Raw genomic sequence first — 9,222 nt, 5'->3', positions numbered from 1 at the left:
AGCAGATGCTGCAATTTAATCTCAAGGAAATTTTAAGAAGAGCATCTCTTCATTTTCCAAGGGAAGACCAAATGTTGCCTTCAGGCTCAGGAAAGTAAAATTCAGCCACCAGCCCACAGACTGAGCTCAGGAATGCCATGTCTGAGGAACACTTGAAATGTTTGTAATAATCATTCTGGCCGAACTTTATTTAAAGCCAGTGAGTGCAGATCAGGTAGAAAGACATGAAAGCCATCCAATGTCCAATATTTGGTCCCATAATCCAGCATTGTTTCCAAAGCCTTCAAAGAGAAAATCTGGACTAATTCTCTTCATCTGGAATGAGGAATTGGAAACAAAGACCTGTGCTAGCATTCAGGAATGCATTTAATTTTCTTTGACCTGATACCCAATTATATGTTTTAAAATCTCCAGTTTGTGAATGAACTAGCTTACAGCTGCTTTATCTGATTTGATTTATCTCATTTGTTAACAATTCAGTAGGAAGGATTTGGAGATTAGATTTATCTCAGAGGAATGATGCAGTTTGAAACAGAAATAATAAACAAGGATATGTATTCATCTCAGCAATAGTGACCTTGCAGGAAATTATTTTTCTCTTTATATTTCTCTTCCTGAGCGATTCTAGAGAAAATGTTACTAAACAATACAAAATTTTTTACTGGAATACATTTTTAAGTATAAATATTTGGAGGTAATTAAACAGTTTGAGTATTTGTATTGGGACTCAATCCAGCCTTGTGGTGTTAAGGCTGGTCAGTCTTCACCCAGCATCACATTTTTAGGATGGGATCCTAAAATCATAGCCAAAGTCTTGCAACACATTTATGCACGCTTTTGGAAATTATAATTTTCCAGAAAAATGAGCAGGAGCGGGCAACTCTTCTTATTGCAGTAGTCTGCACGTACCAAGACTGAGCCCAGAATTTTCTGAAAAATGTTTTCCTTTTGTCAATTAGCAATAGATTTTGGGATTGTTTCCATTTAAAACTTTCATTTTGGCCATTCTTTGGCCAACATATTTTGAACTTAGGTTCTGCCATATTTTTCTTGATTCCAAAAAAATAAAAATTAACTGTGAGAGAGATCTGGATAGTTTTTAGAAATATGACAGTCAAAGCCAGCCATACTGTCATTATATCCATGTATGTCTCATGAGATTCAAGGAAGTAAACAGTCCTTTCTGCGTGCACAGAGTTTTTACCAAGACACCCCACATCTACTTTGCTGCATCAGCCCTACCAGCTCAAACTCATAAGCAATGTTAAAGCCTGTGAAAAAGTATCCCATGTTCCCACAGCAACATGGAACCAATTGATTCTTTCTATCCAGCTACTCACCCAGCACTGTAGAAAACTACAAATTACTCCCAAATTACTAATTGGTGTTGATTGAATCAGTTGCTTCCCTGCCATTGATAAAAGCAATAAGAAGCTCTTCCAGGATGATGCTCACCAACTGTCCAAAATCACCAATAACATTCATATGAGGATAGATCCCTTCAGGAGGTTTTTCAGTCTTAACAGTATCTGCAAAAGTCATTTTCCCCTGTGTGCTCTATACTTGAGTTGTGAGGAAACCATTTTCTCCCAAACCTGTAGCATTTGGACTGAAAGCATCATCCTTTTCTTCATCATGGCCCTTTGAAAAACTGGATTTTTTCCTTTAGAGAGGTGTATTATTGTACTTTTTGTTCCATCACTTTGTAATGTGATGGAACTGTGTAAGGAGTTGTGTTAAATGGAAATTCGTTGCATTTGTTTGGCTTGGGAAAACATGATGCACCACAGGAATATCCCATTTGTGCTGCCAAGAACTAATAAAGACCATCCTGGAAGATCTTTCAGTTCAGCCTCTGAGACAGGCCAGCCATGCTGCAGTAATTGGTTGCTAATGCAAGTTTTTTGGGGAGAGTAGAGAAATATTGTGGGGCATTCCAGATATGCTGCAATTCTTTGGAGCTCCAGTTGTGAATATTATTTTAAACTTCTAAGGATGAGGGGACTCATAGACTGTATGAGGTATGTTGTACCTGATTAATTTATGGAATAAGTGGTGTAGGAGTACATTTATATGCCAACTAAAATAGCAATCAAAATATATCTTTCTGTGCTTGCTAATTTGGGAACACAGCATAAAACAGACTTGGCTAATGGATATTTCTAGTTGCTCTTTCTGCTCTTTAATAAACTCTTTTGAGGGTGGTATGGTTTCAGCCTTTCATTTCCTTACAATTAAGTAGACACAAAAAGTGCTTAAGCAAGCTTAGGTTGACAAATATATTATCATAAAAATATTAATAATTTTGCCTGTCAGCAAGAAATAAATGTGCATTTTAACTAATAAATACTAATATTAGTATATAATTTATATATACATTATATACTAATGTATATACAGTTACTCAAACTGAAAATTAAAAGGGAAAACTAAAATTAGTGTGGAAAAAAAACAAAACAAAAAGGCAGGATTTGGATGCTGCCTGCTCTTTTCTGGTTATTTTTTTCTTTATCTTTCTGTTTCTTCTTACATATTTTGTGTAGAGATAGAGTTAAATAAACAGGAATTATTGGCCTCATTTGTTCATCTTCAGAGGAGTAACTTCTAATCCCAATTCCTGCACAGATATATGCTATTGAGGATGATTCTGGAGAAGGAATCTGCCCTCTTCCTGTTAATTATCTGCAAAACAACTAGCAGAAATTCATTTCCTTCTTAAAACCACTGGAACATAAAAGCTAACACCATCAGGACTCCATACTAATCCAATACATTATCTCTGACAGCAGCAAATGGCAAATATGTACAGAAGAGTGTTAAAATGGGACAGTTGGTCTTTGATGAGTATTCTTGTAGAATCCAGTGATTTGCATTTAAAGTTTCCTAAACCAGTGGTAATATCTTCATGTTTAACCCTCTATGGGCTTTCCTTTCATGAATTTGTTCAATTTCTGTCCTGTATAGATGTTTAGCAGCCAGCATCCTCTGGAAAGGTTTAAACAACATTTCTACACTGTGTGAAAAAGGTAACTTGGTAGTTTAATTTAATTTCCTAGCTAATCTTTGTATTGAGATTATCAGTAAACTTTCATTATTCATCTTCATGACATCTCTACTCATCCCCTGGAATACCATTTAAAAATTTGTACCATATTATCTCACTGCCAGCCTTCTGCACCAAAGATTTAAGTGAAACATCACACACTATTAGCAGCTCAGTTAGCAGCTCAGTTCTTTCACTTGGAAATTCATGTAAGAGCCTCTGGGAATAATGCCAGGTCTGGTAGCTACTGTTCTTCTTGTCTCTTTATTCCATAAACTTCTACCAAAATCTTGACTAGAGACAGATTTTCCTGAAACATCACTTATGATCAAAGTTCTGCCATGGTGAGCTCTCTATACTCACTCCTTCCCTGGGTTCACAGGTGGAATGGATCCATTTGGGCTTTTTTCTGAGGCTTATCTTTTTTAAAATATTGATGCATCTTGATCCTCTATTTGCTATACTGATGCTGCAGCAGGCTTGCTGTGTCTGCTGTGTTTGAGAAAGACTTTATTAGCACTGGTGCCATTTGGAAGTTCATCTCTTGTCCTGTTCTGCTTTTTCATGTGTATTATATGGAGTTTTATGATTTTTCTGGTTATTCTCTTTTGTGCACATTTTCAGCTTTTGAAGGTTCTTGCGTCTAATAACCTTCCCTACCCTTCTGTTCAGCCATGGTGGATCTCTTTTTCTCTTTCTAAAATGGGAGATGCAGTTGTCCTGAGTTCCCATATGGTATCCTTGAGGAGCCTCTGCTGCTTGCCAGGCCTTTACCCTTTTACTATCCCTTCAACTGAGCTTCCTCCCCGATATGTAATTATTTTTTTTGGAAAATAAGAGGTGTGGCATTCTTGTTTATGTATCTTCTACCACATTTGAAAGATGCACCAATATTTAGGCCTTACACAGAGACATCATTTATTCTTTAACCCAGAGGCTCAGGAGCATCACGCTCCATGGAAAGTGACACTATTGAGTATCATTCTATAGACCTTTCCATACTTCATCGTTCCACGAACCTTTATTGGACTGGATCATTCCATGACCAACTGACTATTTCTTCAACTTTGTATTACCTCGATGAATTTGATTTTTCCCTTATGCATCATTTCTGCAGAGTCACACCTGCATCTTTCTTCCCTTCTGCATTAACATAATCAATGCACTCAGTTCTTGGCAGAATGGCAAGCCCTTCATATTTCAGAGTATCTACAAGAGAATAGAAAAACATACCATTAATTTTCAGAAACACATAATTCAGAAATAACTGAAAGGCTCTTAGTTTCAAATTCAGCAAGGTAAGTGACCTCCATGAACACTATATTCAAAATGAGGTAGTACTGAAGTTGCTATGGTTACTGCAGTCAAAATTATAACCATTGGCTATTCTAAAATCCATATATTGACCAAACACTGCACTCCCAAGGCAAGTTATCATCATGGCTTGATGAGGGAGAGTTGGAAAACTTAAGAAGATGTTAAGGAAAAAAAGAGTGAAACTGCTACCAATGTTATCTAGTGTCCAGCCAGTACAAGGTGGATAGACAGCAGTGCAGAAAGGCCACATGACAATAAACATTGAGATAATCAAACACGACAAAAATTGAGAACATGAGTAGATGACACTTTGAATCTGATGCCTGTAATTCATCACCATTCTACAACTGAAACACAAACCAGCAGCACAGGGTGATGACTAGCAGTGAAGGGACAGAACTTGCAAAGATTTACGCAGCATGAGAGTTTGGGGTTGTTTCAGTAAGTGAGAAGGAGTATCAAGCACCATTAACATGTAAGTTTAGTAATCCATGAAAGCTGATACTATCAGTTGAACAAACAACCTTTCAAGTCTTCCTGTGCCACTGTGGACTGAGATACTTGTAGTGAGCAGATGCAGTTTGTTCAAGCATAACATAATTTGAAGCTCATTTACCACAGAGAGGTCCATGCAATCAAAGCTCTGTGATGAAAGCTGTTTTTGAAATAAAAAGCATCAATATTAAAGGTTTGTTACCAATTGGCACATGCAAATGCATTAAGAAAAAGCAGGAGCAAAGTGGAATGAGTAGCAAGGGAAAGCGTGCACTGTGTGTGTTCTTGCTATGCTCTATTTGGACAGAAAGTCATTTCAATCAGCATTTCAATCCTGCACAAAAAGAAAAAAGAGTAAACCTTAAAATCCCTGCAAACAATTGCTCATAATAATTTTCTAGGACATTCTGAGCTTGTTCCTTTGTTTTGTGTTCTTGTCTTGTTTTAACTGCTTTGTGCCCTGTGTCATTGTTAACGAGTGTGGAAGAAATATGTAAAATATCACCAAATTTGGGAAAATAGCACATTATATCCACTCAGTCATTCTGTCCCAATGTAAATCACTGCATTAAGCACAAGATAATAAAGACTGAGCGCCATTGTTATTTTCATAGCCTGACCTTAATATTAAATTCTATGACTGGTGAGTCAGTTTCTGTCTGGTGTTGACATTTGCCTTTCACTAATCATTCTACAAAATTCCATTAATAACAGTATATGTTAAAGCAAGGAAATCACTTCTAGAATTAGTTTCTAGGTTCTCAGTCCAAAACAGCATTGCAACTGGGGAAAAGTTTTACTGGCATTTCAATTGTGGAGACTGAGTTAGCTAATTACTGGCATATTTAGTGCACATCATTCCTCAGCACATGAGATGCCCATCACTATAGCTGATGTAGGATACTTAAAAAAAGGAAGGGTCTGTGCCATCATTCCTCTGGTGATCATAAGCCCAGCCAGCTATGTGCTCATCTCAAAAAGAGCAGTGTGATTTTATAATATATTTATATATATATATAAATATATATATATAAAGAAAAAATATAGATTTATAGACATATATATATAGTAAAATTTACATGGTTTCACAGCCAAATGCTTGGTTTTTTTCCTGGCTGAAGCCAATGGGACTGTTGCCATTGGCCTCAAGGTGAACAGGGCCACAAAAGAAGGATTAATGCAATACTCAAGTTTCTCTTGAGGGTTCCATGTTCCAGTCTGAGCTTTCTCAATATTCAGTGCAGCTACAGAAACCCAAGGACTCTCAACATCTCCCTAGGACCAGAGCTAAAGAGATTTCAGAATTACATTCTCAAGGTTTAGTTAGCACTTGTTACAGAATGTTTGAGGAAATATGGGGCAAAATCTGGTCTATGGACACCCATTTTCCTAGAGGCAAGTACCTAGGGCCTACAAGCACTTTATTTTATCTGCTCAGAGACAAAGTTGTTAATACCTATACTCTGTAATACCACAGCAATAAATGCACTTTTCCAGAAAGTGGTAAATGTAGGCATCCAGGGTTATGTAAGCCTGAGAGGTCTGAGCACACAGCTGCTGACTGTCCAAACCTGGTTTTGGTTTGGACAGTCTCTGCTCAGTGACATCCCCCCTGTGACCCCTGCTCAGTGACATCCCCCCTGTGACCCCTGTCACTCTGCCACCATGGGTCTGGCTCTCATTTTCTATCCAATTCTTTCTAACAACTTTCAAACCAGGTAGCTCATCTCAATCCAAGACACAGTACCAAAGATTTAATCTAGAGAAGGACAGAGCACACCTCTGCTCCTGATACTGCCATTTCCAGAGAGACACCTGCTCACTGGAATGCCCATCTGTCTTCACCCACTAATGCTGGCAGCCCATGGCACAACTGCCCTGCCTTTTCCTGCCTCTCTGGTGTTTTCTGTTTAACTTGGGACCTGAAGTGGGTGGTTCTGATTCTGTCTGTGGAACATTCATGGGGATTACAAGGGTTTCTTTGGTCAATATGTATTCCTTTTCCTGTTACGTGGGGAAATTCTTCATACAAGCCTCAGTAATCCTTTCCTGGTCAGAGTGTCATTCAGACCACATGATCATATTACACTGGACAATTAGGCTTTGCTTACCGCATTGTTTTCTACCTGATGATTTTTTTCTCCTAATGGAGACAGTAATTTTAGAGTGTTTAAAAGTTCAATTACATCAGTGATGACATTTTTCCTTTCTATCTCCTGGGTAGGCTTGAGCTAAGCAACAGAAACCAAGCCTCATATTGATAACTACCCTGAAATCTCATCTCATCTCTCCTCTTTCTATAGTTCTTGCTTTATTTATATCCATTAGGCCCATGGTTAGTCAAAGTTTGTACAGAATGGTGTTCTTAATTTCAAAGGCATTTCAGTCTTCTTCTTGAAGTGTCAAAAAACCCACCACAGTGTAAACAATGTTCTATCCTAAATATACAAATACTTGACAGTTGAAACAACTTCTAACTGCAACTTACTCTGACTAAAAATTCACCATACATTTATTTGGCTCTACTCCAAGATTTAAAGTAATACAAAAGTAGCTCCTAATCTTTTGACTGCATAAAAGCAATTCTCTCCCTCTCCCGTTACCAAGACTAGTGATGGCTGTGATTTTTCATGTCTTTTTTCAATCATCCATTTACAAATCAAAATGTTTTACTTTCCCCTATTTCTGGAGAAGGGGACAGTACAGGTTTCTTAATACAAATACTCCCAGATTACCAAAAAATGAGGATCCAGATGCAGGTTTTACAAATTTGCCTAAAATCTGCTCTGCTCCAAGAAAAGGTTCCATTTAACAAAGAAATTTCAGAAAGTAGAGCCTAGTAGTGACTTCTGTTTCACATCTAGCAAAATTTATTATTGTTTTGAAAAGCCTCTAATGGAAATATTTATCCAAAAACCAAATATTTGTATTTCTGGCAAAAATAGTCAGATTTTTGATGAAAAATTGAATTTTCCACAAAGGTGTGCACTCTGTATAGAAAACTATCTTTTCTGTGTAAAAAGAAAAAAAATCCAGCAATCGATTTTCTACAGAACAGTGATATTGACAGAAAATTTGGAGAAGGACTATTTATGACAAAATAGGATAGAGGATTGGAAATTACCAATAGAAAGTCACAGGCTATTGTTTATGCACAAAGCCACAGTTCAAAATCCTTTCAACCGGCTGATCATGTTCTATCTTGAAAAAAAAATAAATTCTTTATCTTCACTGTTAAAATATTTGTCCAGAACAGCCACCTGGATATGAATCTACACATTTACTCTCACCTAGCTTAATCCACCCATTTTTCTGCCAAATTTCCTTTAGTCTACATAGTTCCTTTCCTGATGACATATTTCATCTCAGTTTACATTTCCACAGGCAGTTGAACCAAACATTCTCTAAAATCCTTAAGTCTTCATTAATATGTTCTTCATCTGCTGAATTCATCTTTCTTGACTGCAGATTGTTAAATTTCTGTGCAGTGCTCTGGATAAGACCTGACCAGACCTCTGTGTGTTACCTGGCCTCATCCATTGCTTTTTAACTCTACAACAAGTCTCTGTCCCAGGTGTCCTGAGATCATATTTATTTTTCATAGCCATGTCACATTAATACTCATATTTGCCACAAACTGACTTGCATACACAGGACTTCCTGCTATTGCCCTTTAGTTTATGGTGGTCACATTTATTTGTGGTTTTTAGCACATGACATTCCATCTTGCTGTATTAAATTTCCAACTACTTTTTAGGACTTCATTTTCAGGTGATCCAGTTCTGTAGGATTACCTGGATACATCTTACTACTGACAGCACCTTGAATCAGCATCAAATTTTGTTTTGTAAAAAATTAAAATAATTACAAAAAGGAATAAAGCAGGAGCCCAGCCTGATTTCTGAGGAAATTTACTGATATTTCCTTTTTCCACCTGTTTTTACATCAGCATTATTAGTCAGGCTTATTTAATCATATTTTAACCAAATAGATGTTTCATTAAGCTCTATCAATTCAACTAGCATTTTCTATGGCAGCATATCAAACACATTAGTGACAACTATCTAGAACAAATCAAATTAATTTTTTTCATATAGAAAGACATTTTCTAGCTTTTTCTCAGTAAAGTATCATCTCATGCTAGTACTGGCTCTCTTTGATAGACACTACTTGTATTTTATTTTATTTTTTGTCTTCCCTTCTGCACTTTTTCTTGTCTATTCTTTTAGAGCCTTTTATGCCACTTTATCAGTTAATTTTTTCTGTAGTTTTTGTGTTTCATTTTTAGAGTTTTTGTGACGATCTACCCTTTACTTTAAATTGTAAAAAATAATAATAAAAAAAAAATAAACCAAAACCCCCATCCT

This window comes from Poecile atricapillus, chromosome 2 (genome assembly GCF_030490865.1).
Source record: "Poecile atricapillus isolate bPoeAtr1 chromosome 2, bPoeAtr1.hap1, whole genome shotgun sequence".
In the NCBI taxonomy this organism is placed as follows: Eukaryota; Metazoa; Chordata; class Aves; order Passeriformes; family Paridae; genus Poecile; species Poecile atricapillus.
This window is presented reverse-complemented; position numbering follows the sequence as displayed.